This window comes from Symsagittifera roscoffensis, chromosome 10, assembly GCF_963678635.1.
Source record: "Symsagittifera roscoffensis chromosome 10, txSymRosc1.1, whole genome shotgun sequence".
NCBI lineage: Eukaryota > Metazoa > Xenacoelomorpha > Acoela > Convolutidae > Symsagittifera > Symsagittifera roscoffensis.
In genome coordinates this window covers 15,114,207-15,138,290 of record NC_087071.1, presented here as the reverse complement: position 1 = coordinate 15,138,290, position 24,084 = coordinate 15,114,207, and the positions used below count along the sequence as shown (strand labels likewise).

At 47.3% G+C, this 24,084-nt stretch overlaps 1 protein-coding gene across 1 annotated transcript in view; it reads left to right on the top strand.

Annotated features, from left to right (window-relative positions):
• The window catches only part of LOC134855618 (kinesin light chain 1-like), a 238,833-nt gene that overhangs the window by 70,334 nt on the left and 144,415 nt on the right, over nucleotides 1-24,084 (top strand). The window lies entirely within an intron of this gene.

Below are 24,084 nucleotides of genomic sequence, written 5' to 3'. Positions count from 1 at the left end.
GTAGGTAAAAAAATCATGGTAACCGAAGAAACTTCAATAGACCCTCGTCATATCAACCAGTCAAAAACCATTGGGGTTTCATATATTAATGAAAAGTACGGTATAACGTGAAAAAAAGTAAAGGGTCACATGGTTTTGTACTCAAAACAATAAGAATGAAAAGACTAATGCATGCACAGAATAAACCGTAGAAAACTTTTTATTTTTTCTTTTTATTTAATGGCAATCAGAATGTCGAAAGTATCATAGGAACCGAGGTTACAGTCAGGAGTCCCTTCATCGCGTATTCCAGTCAAAATCCTTGGAATTTTCCAGATATGGAGGTGATAATGATAAAAGATGACAAGTGTTGATATCCTTACAATTAAAAACTAACATTCGCCCGGAATTACATATCGACGGAAAACAAAGCTAGGTTCTAAAACGACTGGCTAGCGTCTAAACACAGCTCTACATGCTTTTCACCGTCTCTGCCAAAACCAGTTCCTTTGGTGGTCTTTCTAACATCGGGTCGACAAAAAAAATTACTGTTTCCAGCTTCGACCAGAACGCTCTAATTAACTTAATTATATGCAAAACAGTGAGCTCATATGACATTCGACCAAAATAGTCAAAATGCAATTTCGCATTCGAATTTTTATTGGAACATCTAACTGGGAAATTTGATGGTTTTAATGAATTAGTGCCGTTATTTGAACGATCAGACAAAATTGGAAAGTGTTACTTTTGACTGACATGCTAATTTTCAAAAATTTCGATTTGGACGTGAACGAAACGTAACCTTTCATTATTTCGCACACACTGAAATGGCGGAATTACAACAACAGATATCGTAGAGAACAACAGTAGTCTCAGTGACAACAACAACGAAACGGTAGAAGGTTGAAATTGTGGTTATAAATTGTCAGAAACCACTCCGAGTTGCAACGATTGTGCCGCTATAATCGTTACCGAGCAGTTCACGGGAACCAGGAAGGGTGTTGGGATGACGTGAACAGCCTTCCGAGAAGCAATGAGAGTGTTATTTCTCCGGATTCCAGAATCCGGAAGGGTCTCGGGATTGGAACTTGAACTGTTATATACAATACAAACTTTGAGCTTCGCGGAATGTCTTGAGTTGAATTTATTAATACCTAAATCGTTTTCAGATAATGAGAAGCTAGGAGTTGGTGAAAAAGTTGATCCCTCTTCGAATGAGATGATGATTTTTATCTACTGAACAAAGCAATGTTAAAATGATTGTGCCAGTCGGTCATATTTGGAAGTTTGACCTTGAGAAGAGCAGAAAATACTTGATTTTGAAGTGAAATTTAATTTTTCAAAATTTCGAATGGAACATGTCATGCATGATTTTCTCGCGATAACTGAAAATCAGAAAAAGAAATCAGAACAATTTTAGAACAATTGCGGGAAAGTAGTCAGATAAAAACGAGTGGGAAATTGCTATTCGCAATTTCCATCATAGTGAACAAGAGTAGAGCTGTCCTATTCGAAACAGAAACAAGCGTATTCCCACGAGTTGGATAGTCGTGTCTGGAGTTCTATTCTAAAGCTGGACCAGAGTGAACCTTCAGCGGAAAGGCGGACAACTAGAGTGTCCCAACGGTCCATGAGAACTCAAATTCTAGAGCATAGACTTATCCTTGTCGTACAAACTATAAAACATTAAACTTCTTTTAGTTATTTATTTCTTGAGTTAGTTACCAACTGGATCATTTCCCAATTCTTGAGCGTGCTGCTATGTGAGTACAAATTTAATTTCTAGAGTGTTGTTATTTCTGATTGTTATGTTGAGGTAAGGCGAGTTTTAGGTTGATCCATCTGAAATGGATCAAAGTCACACTGTCTAATAAAAAGTAACTTAACGGATTGTTCCAACCCGGTTTTTAACGGCGTTCATGTATTTTGGGTATCTAGAGACCTAAGTATGGGGACGTTCTTAATTCTAGAGTGGGGGGATATTTTAGTAGTAGCCTTTAAGCTGTAACGGGTCGTAGTCTCATGTCACAAGCGAACCGAACTGGCTCCGACCGTTCTTGAGGTGGGAAAACACAAGAGATAGTGTCCCTGACCCTTGAGCCAGTGGTTATAGGGCCTATTTTTCTTAAGCCTCATGTGTGACTGTAGTAGACGAATGTTACATAGTGTTTTTATGGCGCTCCTGGGTGTTTACGACATCAAGACTACGGAGTCGAACCCACTTGAGACAGCTTCGGGCTGAATGCCCATTCTAGAGTACCGGCGGTACGGTTCGACAGGAACGTGCAAACCTTCCGGTTATACCGTGATAGCTTTTTAAGAAAACTCGAGAAAATTTCCTGGTGCGCTCTCCGAACGAGGCTTAGCTAACCGAGTATAGGGGGGCAACTAGGGGGACAAAAACACGAGCAAAAAGACAAAAAGCAAAACAAAAACCAAAAAAAGAATAGAAACAGGAACAAAAACCATAAAACGAAAAAAGACAGTGACTTTGACACCAGATTAGTTGGATCAAACCTTTATATTAATTAAATAGTATACCCATACTGTTTTACAAGTTCGATCGTTTCGATCAACCTAGCAATTTAAACCAGTAAACTGAATAAAGTGCCCGAAGTGGGGCGTTGTCAAGGGTTTTCAGATAGCTTGGAACTTAGCTGGACCAATAGGAGACTTGACTGGAAGAGGTGACCAGCCGAGTGGGAAAGTGGTTCAGGGACACTTGAGCTGAACCAATAGGAGACTTGACTGGAAGAGGTGACCAGCCGAGTGGGAAAGTGGTTCAGGGACACTTGGCTGAACCAATAGGAGACTGGACTGGAACAGGTGACCAGTCGAGTGGGAAAGCAGCCAAGAAGGATTTGGCAATTCTCGAGTTCTCAAGTTGGGCAGAACGGGTATCGTTAGAATCCACATTACATTATAGGAAATAAGTGTAAAATTGGATAAGCGAAATTCCCCAGTTTTGAGGAACGTTTTTACTTGAGCAGGCCTGGAAACAGGTCTACGGTTTTCTCTTGAGAGGTTTAGCACCCGGCGCTTAAAGTAATTTTTAGGCTTAAGAAGGGGGGCTAGAAAGGGGGGAGGTTAGAAGGGGGGCTGGTTAAGTTAGAGGTTGGCGGTTGTAAATTGTAAAAAGGGGGAAATTAGAGTAACTAATTAGTCGACATCGTTGACTTAGTTACATTAGAAATTAACACGCGTTGGTAATATTAGGTGGAGATCCAAAATTCAACTCGAGTTAAGACTGGTACGCTGGTTGGTTTGGTAGGGGGGACCGGATATAGACAGCTTTTGTGATACCCCATAAGATCACTAGTGGGGGGAGGAAAACGCGTGGCAATTAGGTACCAGACATTTTTTTTTAGACGAAAGGTAGACATTGGTCACCTTTAAATTTTAGGTGGGCTCATTTTTCTGTTTTTATTATTTTTCTTACTTAAAATTTTTGTTGCATTTTATTGAGGATTTGTGTTTGGTTTTATACGAACAGGTGATCACAAGATACCTGCGCACCTACATTGAAATAGAAACAACCAAAAAGAAGAGGGGGGTCAGCATTTGGCTTTTAAGAGAGGGTTTTTGGGAAAATTTTACTAGAGCTTGAGTGGTGGTACAAGGTACGGTGGTTCAAGAAGACCCTACAACGAGGAAGACACTCCGTGACGAGTATTGGGACAGTGTTCTTGGGACAGGGTCTTGGGACAGTGGTCTTGGGACAGGGTCTTGGGACAGTGGTCTTGGGACAGGGTCTTGGGACAGGGTCTTGGGACAGTGGTCTTGGGACAGTGGTCTTGGGACAGGGTCTTGGGACAGGGTCTTGGGACAGTGGTCTTGGGACAGGGTCTTGGGACAGTGGTCTTGGGACAGTGGTCTTGGGACAGGGTCTTGGGACAGGGTCTTGGGACAGGGTCTTGGGACAGGGTCTTGGGACAGGGTCTTGGGACAGTGGTCTTGGGACAGTGGTCTTGGGACAGGGTCTTGGGACAGGGGTCTTGGGACAGTGGTCTTGGGACAGGGTCTTGGGACAGTGGTCTTGGGACAGTCTTGGGACAGTGGTCTTGGGACACTAGTCTTGGGACACTAGTCTTGGGACACCAGCCTTGGGACACTGGTCTTGGGACACTACCCTTGGGACACTAGTCTTGGGACACTAGTCTTGGGATACCAGCCTTGGGACACTGGTCTTGGGACACTACCCTTGGGACACTAGTCTTGGGACAGTAGTCTTGGGACACTAGCCTTGGGACACTAGTCTTGGGACAGTAGTCTTGGGACACTGGTCTTGGGACACTACCCTTGGGACAGTAGTCTTGGGACACTAGCCTTGGGACACTAGCCTTGGGACAGTAGTCTTGGGACACTAGCCTTGGGACACTGGTCTTGGGACAGTAGTCTTGGGACAGTGGTCTTGGTACAAGGGTCTTAGGACACTAACGGAGAGTACTGTGATAGTGACGAATAGTCTTGGGACGGTATAAAAATTGAAGTCAAATTACAACAAGTGCGTTTTAAGACAGAATAAGACAAATCAAAATAGGTAGGGTTAAGACCAAATTAAGGAAAATTTTTCGGAGGTTTTAGAAAGAGAATTGGATAAGGTTTTTAACACGTTATACAGAATTTGTTACCACAAAAAATATTTTTTTTACCCTTAGAATAGAATCGTGTATATAATAAAATTGTAAATAGAAGCAGTTGTAAATAGAAATAATGAGGCGGAGTAGGGTACCGGTGCTCGAAAAAAGGTCAAGTGGATCAAACACGAAATATAATTCATCGCTGCGCGGAACGACATCAACGGGCCCAAAGATAACGAAGACGAACTTTTCAGTTAACATGGTCAGCACAAGGAGTACAGCGGAGAACAGGGCGAAAGAGGGCACGGAAGGGGAGCGAGTAGAACCCACCATCGAGATTGATCTAGAGACACCCGATCAAAGTGTGGATGAAACAAGGAAGATGGCGACAGAGTCAACTCCAATGCCCAATGCAGAGGAACCGAACCAGAAACCCATAGAGTTCTCACCGATAGATGACGCGGAAGATGCAATAGGCAACACCGAAGAAACGGTGAAAGAAGACTCTCAAGTAAAGAGGACATCTTTTACGGAAAAATTGGGAATAATGTTCGGAATAAAAACAAAAGAAAACGTGACTGAAGAACCAAAAGCAGAAAGAGCACGAACGTTTGGGACAGTTAGCACGAAGACCTCAGAAGCCAATCCAAGAGAGGAACAAGCTAAAGCAGAGGCTACGGCCGAAGAGAGACCGACAGCTGACCATGAAGAGACTAACATTGAGCTGGGTGACTTGTTGGCGAAATTAAATCAGATTGACAAAAGACTTAAGCACAGTGAAGAAGACAGAGAGGTGATAAAAAAGGAGATAAGATACAACAAGCACGAGTATCTAGACAGTTATTTTAACCTAGCTAAGGCAACAGATGAGAGACTCAAGGAAATGTCAGATAAGGTAGAAGCCACCAATGAAGAACGAGAAAAGAACATCAAAACAGACATGCAACAGTTGAAGAACCGATATGATGATGTCAACAGCCAATTAGGGAGCCTGGAAAGGAGAATGGACACAATGAGCAGGAGTCAAGCCGAGAGTTCGTGTGAAATACAGGCAAAGTTGGATGCAATCCTGAGAGGTTCTACTCCACAAGAAAGACCGGCAGTGGATCGCACGCAAGGCACCAGAGTTGACTTTGCAGAACCACAAAGGAACAAACGACAATCGACACCGTTGCCCTTAACCAGGGATGCGATAAGCATAGCACCAACAGCTGCGAAAACAATAATGAAGAATGGAACGTCGAATACAACGACTGCTCCGGGAGATTCAACAGCTAACAGCAACACAGGACCGGATGCTATGACATGGGCCAGCACTTGGGAGATGATGAACAGGACTCTAGAGGCCTTCGCCACGAGGAACACTGACTCGAGCGAGAGGAGAGAGGGGAAAACAAGAAAGACATTCAAGAAGCCAAAGGAATTCAAAGACGACTCCGATGGATGCATTGACACTTGGGTGGAAGTGATGAGATTACATCTAGAGCAAGATAACTTGAGTGACGAAAGGCAAGCATGTACAGCCATACTGAGCAACTTGGAAGGAACGGCATTAAAATGCGTGGTCGCAAAGAAGGAGGAAGAACGCGACACCGCGGACAAGATCTTCGAGATATTGCTGAATCGATTCGGGTCAGGCATGAAAGGCCACCAAGCGATGATGCGATTTGAAAAAAGAAGGCAGAGGGACGACGAGTCAATAGATCGGTTCCTAGATGACCTCGAGAGCTTGAGAAGGAGGAGTGACCCAGAGGAGTCGACAAATAGACGGAACTTTAGCATTGCCTCGAAGTTCATCGATGGGGTGAAAAGTGATGACTTAAGGACAATGTTAGCAACATACTACACATTGTCGAAGGACAGCGCACCCACCCCAGAAGAAATGAGACAGAAATCAAGAGAATACATGCTGATGAAACCTAAGAAGTACTCATATTCCGAAAACAGGAACACGCAAGGGGGAAGCCAACCCCAGAGGTCATCATGGTACAAACCTAGAGACGATATGGACAAGCGTAGATCATGCGCGAACTGCGGGTCAGCGGATCATCATGTGGCTGACTGCACAACGTACAAACAAGGCATGAAGAGCCTAGGTTATGCACCGGATGAAGAGGATATGAGCCAGATGGAGGAACACGAGTACTATAATGGCTTGATCATCAAGATAGGCGCCAGATGCTTCTTCTGTAATCAGGAGGGGCACTTCAGAATGGATTGTCCCTTGTTCTGGGAAGCGGTCAAGGACCAGAATCACCCCAAACATAAGTTGGCATTAGCGGCGGTGCAGAATCAGCGGAACAGGCAAAACGAGTTTGAATCTAGGAACTTGGGGGCACCAAACACCGAATTGCCGACGAAGACAGTGAAAGCTGTTACACATGTTAGCGGTGCGTTAGAGTCCGCGGCCGGAAGCTCTCTAGAGATAAATTATGAGAAAGCGGCGACGGAAGCAATTGCCAAAGTGAAACAAGATCTGGCTGCGAAAGAAATAGAGCAACGACTAAAGTTGGAGATCGAAAGACAGAATTTTAACGAAGCATTAACCGGATCGAACTCAATACCAGAGGCTAGAACGGGCTCAATGAAGACCGGGAATTGTAACACCGTGAAAATGGTGACAGGTAAACCTTTTGGGATATCGAAAATCGGAGCAAGAATAATGTCGATAATCACAGTGGGCGGACACGAGGTAACCAGAAACTTGAGCGAGCCGAGCGACCAGACGATAATGCACATTGACGTGTATGCAGACTACTTGAGTGGAATAAGTCCACAAACGACTTCTAGAGCGCTCAGGGCACTACTCACGAGAGGGGGCAGCAAATCGGTACGTGTTGATAATAGGTACACTGAAGCTTATGGTCCACACGAGGTCATGCTAAATATAGATGGAATCAACATCTATACAAAGACGATGATAACATGCGACGAAGACCTAATTGGACAAATCTATGTAGGGAAAGAAGAATTGAAAGTAAGATCGATTGGACACTGCGCTATGCTCGAAGAAGATGCAATGCACATCGGGACGGAAGCAGACGTGACAGGGCACGTGCTAGACATAAATGGCAAAAAGACTCAGTTACGTGGATTACTCGACACGGGAGCAGTCTTGAGCGTCATACCAATCGAAACATGGGAAAAAATGGGCTTTGACAAAGGTGACTTGATAGACTCTAGAATACGGCTGTCAGCTGCAAACAAAGGGGCCCTTCGGGTGTTGGGCAGGACGCCGATAATAGCTCTCAATTTGGGGGAACGTAACCTGTGGATGAGCTTCATCGTGGTAGAAAACCTAGATGAATCTGACCAATTCATTTTGGGCAGAGACTTCATCAGGAATTTCGACGTAACGATTGATCTAAATAATGCAATGTTCAGGATACGGAACCCGGATAGGAGGTACGCAATCAAACCGGTAAATTTAATAATGGCAAATGAAAACAAAGCACCGGTATTCTTGAGTAGGAGAGTGAGGTTAAAAGCTAATGAAGCGGCAATCGTAAGCTTGAGGATGAAAAATTATAATGAACTAAGTGACAACAAGCAAGTGTGTATAGTTCCAAATCCTAATAGTCAAAGCGCTGCTGTTTTAGGAAGATCATTTTCGATAACGAAGAGCGGCCTCTGCGTCAGTGTCTTGTTGAATACCCTTGATATACCGATCACGATACAGAGAGGGAGGAAGCTGGGATATGCTTTACCGGTTAAAACTCGATATGAAACAATTGAAAACTCAAAACAAAATGAAGTTGTTGATTGTCCCAACCACAGGGACAAAATTTGTATCTTGAGACGATTGCAGAGAATAAAAGATTCTTCAGGTCTTATCAAATCACTTAAGTCAGAAACGGACGATGGGCTTTCGAGCTGTTCGAACTTTCCAGAGCGACCCACACTAGATGAAATGCAAATTGATAAACCGGTTCTGCCGGAGATTGAACATTTAAGGGGCAAACTGAAAGATGAACAGCTCGAAGCTATCAAGGACGTACTAGAGCGAAACGAGGAGGTCTTTTCAAGGCATAAGGCGGATATCGGGTGTTGTAATTTTGTTGAACATGAAATTGAACTTGAGGAAAACGCGGTACCACACAGGGAGGGGGTGAGGCGCATGACCCCACACAAATCGGACGCGTGTAGAAAAGAAATCGAAACGTTACTAGAGTATGACATGATAGAACCATCCAAGTCACCGTGGGCGTGTGGAGTAGTGATGGCCAAAAAGAAAGGCGACCAGTTAAGGTTTTGTTGTGACTTTCGATACCTGAACTCCGTCACGGTGAAGGATGCCTATCCCATACCTAGAATTGATGAGAGCCTCTCGAAGTTAGGTGATGCGAAATTTTTTACGACTCTTGATTTAGGCTCGGCCTTTTGGCAGGTACCATTAAGGAAGCAAGACAGGGACAAGACAGGGTTCGCCTGCGAGTTGGGTCTGTTTCAATGGAAACGGATGCCGTTTGGACTCTGCAATGCAACAGCCACGTTTCAGCGGCTGATGGCACACGCGTTGATAGGCGTGACGAAGAAGTACGGCAACCTGGTAATGTGCTACGTGGACGACGTGGTAATAGCAACGCCGACACTAGAAGACCACATCGAGAGGCTTGACGAGGTGTTCGCGTGCATGAAAAGATCGGGGCTGAAGTGTAAACCATCAAAGTGCGAGATACTCAAGGACTCGATTAAATACTTGGGAAGGATGGTAGATAAGCACGGCATCAGACCTGATCCAGACGCCGTGGAAGCAGTCCTAACCTGGAAATCACCGAAGACGGAGCACCAGCTGATGAGCTTCCTGGGTTTCGCCAACTATTATAGAGAATTCATCAAGGGCTATGCGGACAAGGTATACCCGATGCAACAACTAATGAGACATAAGGGCAAGAAGTTCACGTGGAACAACGCGGCAGAAGAGTCATTCCAGAGAATAAAGAAAGAGCTATGTGAGGCACCAGTACTGGGTATGCCGACAGAGAAGGGGATGTACGTGCTAGACACGGACGCGTCAGTAGTCGCTATTTCTGGGATTCTCCATCAAGAACAAGAATGGAATGGGAAGACAGTCTTGAGACCAATAGCATACGGGAGCAAGGTCCTAAGTGACACAGAAATGAAGTACGGAGCACCGAAAGCAGAGATGTTCGCGGTGGTCACCTTTGTCGAAAAATACAGAGCATACCTAGGCAGTGAGCCCTTCAAGCTGCGAGTCGACAACCGAGCACTAAGCTGGCTGAAAACGTACTCAATGGACCAGAGCTATATTGGGAGGTGGATAGTTCGCTTGGATGGATACAACATGATAATTGAGCACAGAACACGAGATAAACATCAAAATGCTGACAGCTTGAGTAAGAAGACGGAGTTCTACGAGAGGCAAGAACAAAGAGAGGCGGACAGACCTGAGATCAAAGATGGCTTCTCCTTCATGGACAAAGAAACGTACGACAGTCTTCCACTCACGAGATGGCTGGACAAATCAGGCAAACCGATTGAAGATCATCCCGAATTGCCGAAAGAAACTCTTGAAAAGACCATCTTGAAGAAAAGCAGTGGGATTCCGATAGGAATAATGCTAAAGTCCAAAATCGTGAGGGAGACACTCAAGGCAAAAGGTTATGATCTCACCCAGGTAGAGGAGGGAACGGTCCGAATAGATGAAGACTTAATGAGGTTGCTTGAGAAACTATCAGATGACAAGCCCGTGATCCAAGGGAAAGGTCAGGAGGCACCGGAACTAACCATACTTCGGAGAGAAGAAACAGTGAACAATACTGACGTCTCAAAAGGAAGCATCACTGATAGCAAGGAAGTTGTGCGATCACTAGTTGAAAAAATCCCCGACAAAATTCTGGAGCAGACAAAAGTCAGGGATAAAAAAGTAACATTCAGAGAAGAAGTTGAACACCTGGGACTAGATCAAGAGTCCGGGGAGTGGTCCAGATTCATGGAAGAAGACGAAACCGGAGAAGGGAAATTGTCCGGGGAGCGTGAAGAATGGGATGAAGACTCGGATGAGAGCAGCGAAGACCAAGACAGTCTATGCATGATACTGGCGGAAGAGAAGATAAGACAGCACGACAGGGAATTACAGACGGATCCATCTTCAGGGACGTATAATCTGGAAATACAAGAGGTACGAGGTGGTGAAGAGCTCGAGAAAATAGCAGTTTCAAGAAAACCACTAAGGGAACTATCGTGCAACTCAAACGTCAGAACGAATCTGGTACCAGAAGACGACATGAAAATCGTGAAAAGGATGATATGTGTGAAGCTGAGCGATGACATCCACAACCCTGGTGAAATGAATGGACAGATCATGGCGCTAAAGGAGCACGTTAAGGCGAGATACAGGCTGTCTGACCTAATAAGGGCCCAGAGGAATGACAAAATGACAAGTAACCTCTCCAAATGGATCCATTCGGGAGTCAAGGAGAAGGGGGAACTTGAGGAAGACAGCTACAAGATCTTGAGCCAGTTCTACAAAGAAAAGAGAGATTTACTTTATCACACAGCTGAAGGGGTGGTAGCGTGCAAGAGAAGAGATGAGGAAAAAATATTACACAAACACAACCTCATCATACTACCACAACTGTACCAAACGGAAGTGCTTTTCAGATCACACGACCAGATGGGCCATCAGGGGATAGATAAAGTACAACAAAGGATACTTCACAGGTTTGACTGGCCGGGAATGAGAAAAGCTTGCGAGAGGTGGGTGAATGCCTGCCTAGCATGCCTTCAAGTAAAAGACCCAAGGAAGATGAAGTTTCCCCTCAAGTCTGTCGAGAGTTCGGAATTCAATGAAGTGGTGCAGATAGACCATCAGAAAATCTGCATGACGGAGTCGGGTTATAACCAAATACTAGTTATAATAGATCACTTCACCAAGTTGGCGGAAGCGGTTCCGTGCCAGACAGCCTCAGCAGAGGAGACATGTGATCACCTGATAACGCATTGGATATCGCGATATGGTTGTCCAATGACTTTCCAGTCAGACAACGGCAAGGCTTTTGTGGGGGACTTGACAAAAGAATTGATGAAGAGATCACACATTGCTCAAGCACACTCGACGACCTATCATCCACAGACCAATGGGTTGGTAGAGAGACAGAACAGGACACTGGTCAACATGCTCAGGGTGTACTGCTCGAGATACATGACGGACTGGGACAAATACCTGCCACAGGTAGTAGGAGCCTATAATAGTACTCAGCACTCAACGACGGGTATCAGTCCTTTCATGATGTTGACAGGCAGGGAAAGGGCAATGCCTATAACATTCTTTTACCCGGAGTACGAGGGGAAGAGGACGTCACCTCAAGCATACGTGAAGGAAGCGATCAAAAGACAACAAGAGCTAAACGAGCTATGTCGGAGAAACACGGCGCAAGCGCAAATGAGGCAACGCAAGAAATATGACGAAAAGATACTAAGAGCAAAGCCATACGAAGTGGGCCAATACGTGTGGGTCTTCCAAAATGTCATACCGCCCAAGGGAACAAAGAAACTACTCAAGAAATGGAGAGGACCGTTCATGATTACGGAAGTACATCAACAAGGACGGTTCTATCGCTTGAGTACAGGGCGAGCAGCACATTACGAAAATCTGAAGCCTCATGTCCCGTCCCCGGAGGACTGGTGCCTACCAAAAGACATGGAAGGTCTTGAGTACCTGGTGGTGGAACCAGCGTGCGAAGTGAATGAGAAAGGCACTAGAGAGAAAAATGATGGTAATGAGAACTTGAGTTTGGACGACAACGAAAAGATAGAAGTGGAGTCGGATGCAGGTTCATTTGTAGAAGAAGACTGGAACGACCCAGAGCAAAACGAGGTACCGAAGTGGATGGAGCCGGATCGACCAACACCACCGGAAACCAGGACTGGCAATCGTAAACGCACAGGCATGAGGTACAATAGGTACGGGGATGACTTCTTGATCGATAAGATACAGCCAGACAAGTTGGGCGATGAACTACTAAGCGCAGGCGAACTGGAAGCCGGAGAGGAATGGCAGGTCATTGACGATGGTGGACATTATCCGCAGGATGATTACTCGACGCCAGAATTGGAGACGGATCTCGAGCAGAGTGAAATAGAAAGGAGGGAGAACACGAACTTGAGGATTCTAGAGTGGATGCGTGATGTCAAGGACGAGAGCCACGAAGGACAAAGCATTCAGCAAGTCGATATATCAGCAGCAAATTACATGAAGACAGAGGACCCTCTTTTCGGATGGACAGCAACAGACAGGCCACTGGACATCCCTAAGGACAATTCAGACCCGACTACATCGACGGGGACGTCGATAAATATTTTTGTCCGGGGAGTGGGGGTAGGACTTACCCACACCGAAAATTTGATGATAAAGAAGCTCAAGGAAGTGAGGGAAACAAGCGGATTGGAACTGGAGGAAGAAGAACCAGAGCCTACCATAGGAAGGAATTTCAAAACGAAATTCGAAATACCCAATGAATACTCAGAGAACATCATGATAACAGATAGCGACTTCATCCTGTCAAACAGGACCAGCGCGATCTGCATCACGGCGGACATGAGTTTCAAATCAAGATTGGAGGCTGACTTCAAAAGAGAGTACCAGAACGTAGAGTTTCTGTTCAGACAGAGGCCAGGACTGGGAGGCATAGCAGCGCTTCCACCGTCAGTGGCACAAGTCCCGGGCAAATACCTCTGCTTCCTAGTAACGAGAGTCAACGACAGAAACACAATTGATCCTGAACACGTGATATTGGCACTGACAAGACTACGTGACTTCATGATTGAAAGAGGAATAGTGGAGGTCTCGATGCCGGTGTACGACCCAAACAGGGGCAAACTGAGCTCGAGGGAATTGTACGCTATCCTACATGTGGTCTTTGCAGAAACAGAGATAATGGTGCATCTTCACAAGAAGTACTACTTGAGCATCGCCTGAGTCGGGTACATGGAAGTACCAGGTCGGGTGTGAGGGAGGAGTCTTGAGTCAGGTACTGGGGTGCGGCGCAGGTAAAGGGATCTTAAGATGTGATTGGCATGACAATTGAATTTTAAAAGAAAGAATTGATGGTGCTAAAACATAAAATGAATCTGCATGTTCTTAAGGGAGATCCAATCAAATTGTTTTAAGTGATATGTGAATGATAAGATTTTAATCATATGGGTAGAAGGGGGGTCTCTAGGTTAGGAACGTGACATACTAAGTTTTAATGAGCTTTATGTTTTCAGATCAAGTTTGAAAACAAAGTTGAATATCCAACTACACTCAAGCGAGAAACAGAAAAAGAGAATCTTGATTGAACACGCGACAATCCGGATCTACAGCAAGTGCTTGCAAGAGAAGATTTCTAGAGATTTCTTGAATTGGGTAATACTTGAGTTGGTAAGGTAATTCTTGAGTTGGTAAGGTAATTCTTGAGCTGGTTGACATCTATCTACACACATCCCGAAGTTATAAAGAATGGCAGACCGATTCTGGAACTCTATGCCCACGGCTCTGCAGAGGCCCACTCTTGACGAGCTGTACAGACGCTTGAGGGACCTGGACCACACCCAGATCGACGAGAGAATGGCGGTGATGCTGAATGCGATCCTCCAGTTGGAGGACCAGGGCGAGTGCAGGGAGTCTGCGACGGAGGCTGTCTTGATAGTCGGCTACACCACTGAGGGCATATCAAATCGAGCGCAGACCAGATGGTTGTCTTGGAATGCGGATGGAGGAGTAAGGGGCTTTGACTTGGCAAGAAATCCTGGCCTGAGTAACAACACCGAACACGGCGCAGGAGAGTTCCCGCTACCGACGAGGCCAACAGCAAGATCCACGGGCCAGAGCTCGAGTAAGGTGCCGTCGATGTCGCGAGCGCAACAGACGACCGAGGCATATCCGGAGCTGGGAGTCCTAAGGAAAGAGCTTGAGAAGGCGCTGAAGGAAAGGAATAAAGCGAACCTCGATCGGGATCAGGCGAAGTTGGATAGGGAGAGGCTTCAGCTGGAGAGAGACCAGGCAGTCGACGAGCGGGATCAGACGTTGAAATTACTTGAGATGCTAAGGGCGGAACATCAGCAGGAGCTAAAGGTGCGGGAGAACGCCGCGAATCGCGATCAACTAAAGTCGGAGTTGGAAAGGATAGAACAACGACAACGCGAGCTGGACGCACAAAAGGGAGCCAGGTCAAACGAACGAGTGGTGACAAGCTCAAGGCCAGAGTCGCGCATGGAGGTGGATGAAGCTCCCAGGGCTAGAGGACGGTTCAACCTTGACCGCGAGGCCAGGGAACACATGAGTGAAGGGTTGGAGGTCTGGATACCGAATGACGCGACGCCCTCCTTGCGCAATCTAGAGACCCAACCTGTACGTCCTCTGATGGATGTGGTGTTACCAGGATATACACCAACCTCGACCTCGAGCGGTAGTCAGGTGAGTGGCGCCTCATCGCGCCTGAAGGAGCTGGGCGAGAAATTGCAGCAGCAGAGTCGTGAAAGAGCGACAAGGCCAGAGCTTCCCCCAACTTGGAGGGAACAGCCGGTCAGAAACGTCGTGATCGCGAGCTACAAGAAGAACACAGAGGGGAACTACCACAAGCATAGTCGGCTGGACTGGAATGCGGAACAGCAAGCCAGGAGGGACTGCTTCCACGACGCAGCCTGGGTGCAGTATCTAGCGCCACCTCGTGTGCCAGAGGGTGCGGTTCACCTGATTATAGGGGACAGCCTGGTGCGGGTGTTGACCCAGATCCGGTCACATTGGCAGACGGGAGTCTTGAGTTTCGCTGGAGCTGCTACGCCACAGATGTTGGCAACTCTGGACATGCTAGGAATGACCAAAGTTTACACAGTCACCTTGATGGTTGGGACCAACGACGTGTCGAGAGGAGAAGCAAGGAAAGTGACGAGGCTATGCGACAAGATGAGTTGCCTTCTTGAGGAGCTGAGGATCCAAATGGATCCCATCCTGCTGACGATATGCACGGTCCCCTATAACATGATGTTTGATCAACACTCCCTAGAGATGAACCAGAGGGTGCGGAGCCTGAACAAGGCGATCCGAGAAATACACCGAAACAGTGTGCTTCCTCTCAGGCTGTTAGACGTTGCAGAACGCATGGAGAACAAGGGATTCCCTGAAGACACCTCGAAAGATGGAATCCATTTCGATAGGCCAAGGGGAGCTGAGTGGCTGAACGACGTCTTCCAGGAACACATAAACACGCTAGAAGCGGACCTGCTGGAGACAGCCCAATTCACTTTAGGGCCACCTCCCAACCCACCATTCCTTGCCTCGAGGGCCTTGGCTGGTCGATTGGGAGCGAGAGTTGATACTAGAGATAGCTCGAGGAGCAATCAGACCCGATTGCAGAGTGCCACACCAATGGAGTCAGAGGAGGTAGAGTCATCAACACCTCCGACCTCGGCGATGTCCTCCGTGGTGGTGGCAGATGGCAGGAGAGAAAAGAAGTCTAGGGAGACTACCCGCTTGAGATATCCTGAGAAGGTGAAGGAACTGGATCTAGAGACTTTGGAATGCAGACGAGAGTTGGCGGAAACCCTGGGGATCGAACGAGTGTCGCATGAGGACTTGAATAGACATCATTGCGTAGACTGGTTGAAAGCACACGAGGCGCATTTCTCGAGAACGAAGTTAATGGAGACTACAGACCTGACTGGAATTCCCACAAAAACGATCATGGGACCCATTAACTACAGGCCTCTTAAGCAGCTAGGGAGTCCTGGACTTATAGCAGAACCTCCCAAGCACCGAACTGGCATCGCCAGGATCAGGTTGGCAACCCCGGCGCAATTGAAGGTAGTAGACAAGCTACTCAACCCGGGGGGAATGGAGTTGCCTGACGCTGCTTACGAAGGTCCAAGGTTGGCAGAGGATCCCAGGTACGGGAAGCCCTGTGGCGGCACCCAATTGGCCAAGACTCTGGCAGTTTATGATAGAGCAGATCCAGCTGCTGCAAGAGTGATCATTGTGGCGGGATCAGACTTCGAAGGAACGTCTCCCAAGTTGTTCTGGCCGGAGACTCTGGTATACTCTTTGCCAGGAGCCGAATTGAACCAGATGTTGACCCTAGTGGTGGCAATAAAGTCGGAGATGCCCTGTGAACCTGAGCTGCTATTGTTTGCAGGAATGAATGACCACCTGCACGCGATGGGACTTCTTGAGCAACTGAAGGGCAAGGAGATTCCGACATCAAAGAAGATATGGGAGGCTATTCAGGCGTTATTTGCGGCGATGAATGAGGTACAAGAGAACGTAGCCTCGAGATTTGGGTCCAAGACAAAGGTGGTGTTTACCACATCCCCAGGATACGCCAGCATGCCACCCGCCCTACAATTCGTGTATGCGGTCTTAATATTGATAGCGGAAGGGAGTGAATGGCGGATTCTGATGGCAGCCCCCAATCGAGAGCTGGAGCCAGTAAACTTGAGACTTTACAGATCAGAATTACCAGCGGCATGGGCTGACATATCTCATGCGCTGAGGGGCTTTTACGGACTAGCCGATGTCTTGATTGTATTGGATGAGGTACTCTTGCTAGAGATATCGAACTTTGCTAGACAACTCAAGTTCAGCCCAGTCATCGGGGACGACCACCCGGCGATAAACCAGTTGACGGCCAGCCTGTGGTTCCGGAGTATGGATGTGAAAGTCGCAAATTCCACCAGCAGGACTAGAGGTCCCAGCAACGAGAGAAGAAATGTGGTCGAGACGGAGAAACAGTTAGAATCGATGAAATATCGCTTGACCCAAGAGAATGGCTGGTGGCCATTCCTGACACCAAGGCTGGAGAACGCCACGAATAAAACGAGGGAGGAAGCACCACTCCTCGTGAAACAAATCTGGAGTTTTCTAGAGAAGCAACTGGAGCTAGCTGAAAGGAGAGACATGACGGTGGTTAGATTTGTCTCGGCCGCCAATGAAGTGACGATTGGAGGATTTTGGAGAGAGCACGCCAACGGCGAATTGAAGACTAGGAGAGATTACGAGATTCTCAAGTTCTTGAGTCCTTGCTGGGAGAGAGAATTCTTGGCAGGAGTGTTCGGCACCACGGCGACTATCTTCGGAGCCTTCGTGCAGGAGATACTGGGCATGCCCATCAGCCTGCTCTTGGCCCTGTATTTGGTCTACCCCAGATACTTGTTCAATATGGGTCCAGCATACATGTTTAGTCGGGGAGTGGAGACACTTCGAGTTGATGGGTACCTGGCACTAGTGCTCTTGACCCATGGGGAATTGGTGTCGTTTCATCGGTTAATGGAATATGGAGAACCTCTGTCTATGGGGAGAGTCCACACGAGCATTGAAACCAGCTCCTACAAGTGCGCCGCAGGGTTGAAGACACTACTGGTGCAATACCTCATGATGCAGAATCGATACATGACGGGTGAAGATGAGAACCCAACCTCGAGAGAAGAATGGGAGAAGGCGAACAGAGGGATGCCTCTGTTGACGGACCTGTGTCTGGCAATGAGGTCGGACCCAATGGGGATAATTTCGGAATATGAGTACTTCTTAGGTTTCATCAGCATGTATTCTCTTGATTTCTGTCTCATTTCTTCTGGGGTGGGTGCGCTGTCCTTCGACAATGTGTAGTATGTTGCTAACATTGTCCTTATGGGTCCAGCATACATGTTTAGTCGGGGAGTGGAGACACTTCGAGTTGATGGGTACCTGGCACTAGTGCTCTTGACCCATGGGGAATTGGTGTCGTTTCATCGGTTAATGGAATATGGAGAACCTCTGTCTATGGGGAGAGTCCACACGAGCATTGAAACCAGCTCCTACAAGTGCGCCGCAGGGTTGAAGACACTACTGGTGCAATACCTCATGATGCAGAATCGATACATGACGGGTGAAGATGAGAACCCAACCTCGAGAGAAGAATGGGAGAAGGCGAACAGAGGGATGCCTCTGTTGACGGACCTGTGTCTGGCAATGAGGTCGGACCCAATGGGGATAATCCGAGGTCTGGAGGAGGTGGTGACCTGCATCTATGGTCCAGCAGTGACGTACGCGTTTCCAGATCCCCTGGTGATAACGTATCGTCACTCGGTGACGCACTTGAGTCTCATCAGCGTACTGGATGGTGCAGCGCTGAATTGGTGTCAGCAGGAAGTGCTCAGGGCGCGTATGAGCAACACGGTACTCTTCGGAAAAGTGAAAGATGCTGAGATGATGGTGTGCAATTTCAGGGGACAAATGCAATGCAGAATGGGAGGCAAGCGAGAGGGCCCTATTGAAATGTATCCCAAATTCTGGAACTTGAACCCATTGACGGCGGACGGACGAGAAATCTTGAGAATTCCTGCCTGGAAGGAGTGCTTCGCACTGGTGAAGAGGGAGCTAGAGACCATAATGGAGAAAGAAATCCTCCCGGCAACCATGCCTGAGTTCCCAATAGTCAGGAGGATGACCTTAGGAATGAATAGTCCCTTGGTAGTTCCCTCCATAATGGCGAGGATGAGGGCGGAGGAAATGCAGAAGGATTTCACTAATGGCTGGGACCCCCTGTTCATTGGCTACACGGCGGCGGTCTACTTCCATACCAGCGAGATGAAGGTAAATTCGTGGACGACGCAAGCGAAAAAGAGTAGAGGTTCGCAGCCCCCTGGATATGAGGTGTGGAAAGTCTTGAGGACTCTTGAGAAGGAAGGACTTGAGAATATGCTACCCATATGGGATGATGGCAGGATGATCGTGATGGAGGGACACGTCGCACTGGTGGACGACATGAAATTTGCCACGAGAAAATATAAGGCGCCCTATGGCTTGGAACAGGTGGAAATAAGACAGGAAGGAACAGAACTAGATGCAGCAGGTCAACTGCACGTAGCACTGACGGAATACAAAAAGCTGGATCCCGCGACACCATCGCCACTGTCCGTGGACACACCTGGAGACAAGAGGAGCGGACCCGTCGAGGACCGATTTAAGAAAATTCTCGAGAGAAGGAGACATGAGTCAGAAGAAGAGAGTATGGATGAAACTCTCAGTGAAGCTGGTGAAGACATGGAAGTGGGGAATACGCCTGAACCAGGGCCATCAGGGGAGGAGCTCACCACTCAAGAGCTGTTGAAAGATTTGAGCGAGGAGAATTGGGCAGATACTGCCACACCACCCCTGATTCCGTCTCCACGGAAGAACCTAGAGTTGCCATTGGCAGGTGAGACCTTCAATATGGGGATGTTACTCTTGAGCTCGGAGGAAAGGGAGAAGAACACGTTCGAAGGGAATAGGGACATATTCTTGGGATCTCTCGAGGATGACGCTTGGCAGGAGTTCCTGGAGGAATTCAATCGAGAAGTGGGCAGCGAGACGACGCTGGACAAGTTCAAGAAGGAACTGTGGGACGCAGTAGTGAGATTCGGGGAACCGCTCCTGATAGGAACGGGCCTGGATGAGAAAGCAAGAAAAGAGCTGCTGAACAAGCTAGTGGAGTTGAGGAACGCACGATCGAAGACTAGAAAAGAGAAATGTGAGGACAGCTCTACTCTGAAACAAAAAACTGTGGATAAAATGGTTGGTGATATAAAAAGGGATAAGGTTGGGACTAGTAATATGATTAAAAGTACTAATATCCTTAAGGCTCGAGCAGGGGGGAGGCAAGAGTTGGAAGGAGTGGATGGAGAGGTCGAATCAATGATGATAGCCACAACACCCTCGAGCAGAGATGTGAAGACTCGCAAGAGGAAGAGAGAAGTGGAAGGATGGGGTAGTCCTTCAGTGGATGCTGTTTCGGAAGGAAACTTGAGAGAGACGGCGCCCATCGTTTTGGCCCGATGCAAGACGGCGGCATACAAGAACAGCTCGGAGCTCAGGAAACCACTTGAAGTAGAAAAGGAAATAGAGGTTTCCACCAGTTCTACGTCAGAAGAAGACTTCAAGCCTCAGAAGGTAAACGTGAAGAGAGGTTCAACGAACGGACAGGGAGGGGAAGTGGAGATCGGCAATGAATGGATCTCGAAGGCACATCAGGACATGGACAAACAAGTGACGAGTGATCCATTGGAGAGGAGCAAGACGAGGAACACTTCCCGGACGTGGTGGGTGGCCCTCGAAACATTGAAGGAAATGGAGGACTGCTTGAAGAAGTTGGATAGTGGAATAGCTCGCAGGCGACGCAATTGGGCCACCCAGCAGAAAGCCGAGGTTAATAAGATAGAGATGGTAAGTCATCTGAAGAGGTCCTGGCAGAGTTTGTTGAAGGATCATTTTGAAGAGGCGATGAGAACATCCTCATCAGCACCGCCACTAATGGCGAATCCCTTCGTTAGAACTGCGGGACAATTAATGTTCACCTGGAGTCTGGTGGGAATAGAGTTGGAGACATTGACCTCGTATGACAGGCTGAAGTTGGGAAGCAAGAAGCTAGAGGTGTATCAGGCACTGATGCAACACGTGGCCAGGGACAATTCAGGCTTGAGCCTGGCTAGGAGAAAAGATGCCACATGTTTCTTGAGATGGACAATGTCAATGATGTCTGATAGCACCATCCTGGCATGCCACCAGAGAGCAAGTGGAAGTAAAACCATGGAGAGAAGGGTCTCAACGATCATCTTGAACGTATATCAAAGTACAGGAATAGAGAAAGAAGATGGTTCCAGACTATCCTTAGAGAGCCATCGAAAGCTGGACGAGGTACGGAGGTTCTCTAATAAGAAGTTCGAGGAAGAACATGATGTTCACCGTAACCTGGCCTCGTCAGAACAGTACTCGAGACTCAGTGAGAAGGGGGAATACCAATACGTGTCTGGAGTGCTGGGAATAGCCTACAATCCCTTCTTAGACTCGGAAGCTGGAGGAGCCCACAGAAACCATGAGGTAGCGGAGCTGCTGAAGTTTTGGACAGAAAGAATAATGGAGATAGACGCGGTGGAGAAGGAGGGGCCGAGCCTGGGCCTGATTCTTGAGAAAACACCAGAGGTGATAAGCATGCCGCGCTCAAACAAGAGAGTTGAAGTAAACATGGGCGGTGGAAATGGCTTGTTAACCACGAACTTGGGAGTGATATGGAAGCTACTAAGACCCTCCTGGTGTCCACATCCCCATGCGAGTCTAATCGAGGAAACCACCGAGCGAGTGAGGTTAGCACCAACGGAAGATGAAGATCTGGCGAAGTTGAGTGTGCTGCATAAGCTAATCACGCCCCAGATGCAAGAGCCAAGCGAAAGGACGAGCGACCCCGGGTCAACAAAGAAATTGGAGCCGGGTAGCTGTCTGGATTCGACGTGTGGGAACGGAGAGCACATCTGCGATGGACGGTCATGCGTCAGAATACTGTCGTTTCAAAAAGAAGATCTGGTCACTTGGTTCGAAGACATCACAGAAAGGGAGAAAAGTGAAGTGCAAATAATAGCGGAATGTTACGCGAGAACCACGGTGAATATAGCGACAGCTCTCGGATTCTTCTCGAGAATGTGTGGTCTGCAGGCACTGGAGAGACTGGAGTCTGAACATCATTTAGTGACGGCGTTGAGCGTAGAATCATGGCCCGGGGTGTTGCAGGTGACTCAAAAACACATCCGGAGCTGGAAAGTTGGTCTTGAGGCGGAAATGGGATTTCCCCTGAGCGAAGCTTATGGCTTGCCATTGAACGCGAAATCACTGATAGGGTCAATGATGGCCAACTTGTGCGGAAGTCACTACCCGCTACACATGGCGATGGTGGAAGTGTCCAGCCAGAGAATACTGGTGGACAAGGCCTTCTCAGTGCCCAAGTGCGTGAGGTTGGCTCGGATGTCGCATCACTCGCACAAGTTGTTGAGAAAAATCAAAGGGACAGTACCAAAAGAATTGAGAGATGACTTAAGCGAAATCTGGGGAGAAGATCTTCTGAAGTTGGAAAGAGAAAACACAAGCGATCACGAGAGACAAAACGTGATCGGGAAACCTGTGGGAGGTACTCCGAACCTGGAAGGCAACGACACGATGCACGAGAAAATGATGGAGCTTGAGCCTCTCTTGGAAGCCTCAGGGGAGCGTAATCTCAGGAGCATTGAGATCTCTCATGGGGAATGCCCATGCCACTGTTTGGCACAAACGGTGTGGTATCCAGATCACAAGAACCTTTGCCTGGTGTGGGATGTGGAAGAGATTCGGTCGATCGGACTACCGGATCACCGGCAGAAGGTGACGCTCTTAGTAGTGAGTACGATGTTAGCTCTGAGATGGATAGAAGAGAATATAACGAAGTATCGGGAGGCGACGACGCCAACGGCTGAGTCAATATACGCGATAGACTACAGCAGGAGACTTGAGTTGTTTGAGACTGCGTGCAAAGTATTCGCCATACCAACGGAAGTCAGGCACGTATGGAGTCGCTTGAGGTACTTTCCATGGTTTCGGGCGACACTGACGTCTTGGTTGTACAGGGCAACGAAAGATCACATGAGAAAACATCAAAAGGAGTATCGACAGTTCCAGGCCGAGATTGGGCCGGAAGCTTTCAAGAGACCCCTGCTAACCCATCGTAATGCGATCACGACGGGATGGAAGAGAGTGGGTAAGATGTCTAGAGACAACACCAAAGCGAGGGAGTCGATACTAGAGGAAGACCTGGCGAAGAACGTGAGCTTGAGCCTGCACAACTCCTTTTGCTTGAACCGAGAAGCTAGGGTGAAGGCACTACCCAACCAAGCAAAGAGATTGCAGGAGCAGAGAGAATGGATGCGATCCTATGAACAGCTGAAGGCTTGGGAGGAGATTGTGATTAGTTCCGATGATGAAGAGGAACTGTTGAGACAGTTTGCCGCATCTAGCACTTCAGGATGCAGTACCTCCAAGGCGAAGAGCACGAGATGAATGGGCAAATCGGATGGATCTTGAGTCTTGAGAGGGAAGGGGGGCTTGAGTGTGAATCCGAGTGAAACTTGGATTCACGAAAAAGAAATTTTAACAAAGTAAATATTGTTACTAATATACTATATCTATTATATAAATCAAAATGCTGCATGACAATTTCCTGATTGAATAGGACAAAAGAGATTTTTAAATGATTGGCTTGAAAAGCGAAAATTCAAAGGTGCAGGTAAATGCAGATTTTGATTGCTGTTTAGCAATAGTGTGAAAATTTTAAATGGTCGTGAGTTTTGGGGTGTAGATAATCTTAAATCTGCTGCAAACTTCTGTAAATGACCACTGGCACTGTATCTTGAGCAACACTCGGTTTTTCTGGGACTCACTGGCAGAAGACAGCGCGCGATGAGGACATCGATCTCGAGTCCGGGGAGTATGTGCCAGTCGGTCATATTTGGAAGTTTGACCTTGAGAAGAGCAGAAAATACTTGATTTTGAAGTGAAATTTAATTTTTCAAAATTTCGAATGGAACATGTCATGCATGATTTTCTCGCGATAACTGAAAATCAGAAAAAGAAATCAGAACAATTTTAGAACAATTGCGGGAAAGTAGTCAGATAAAAACGAGTGGGAAATTGCTATTCGCAATTTCCATCATAGTGAACAAGAGTAGAGCTGTCCTATTCGAAACAGAAACAAGCGTATTCCCACGAGTTGGA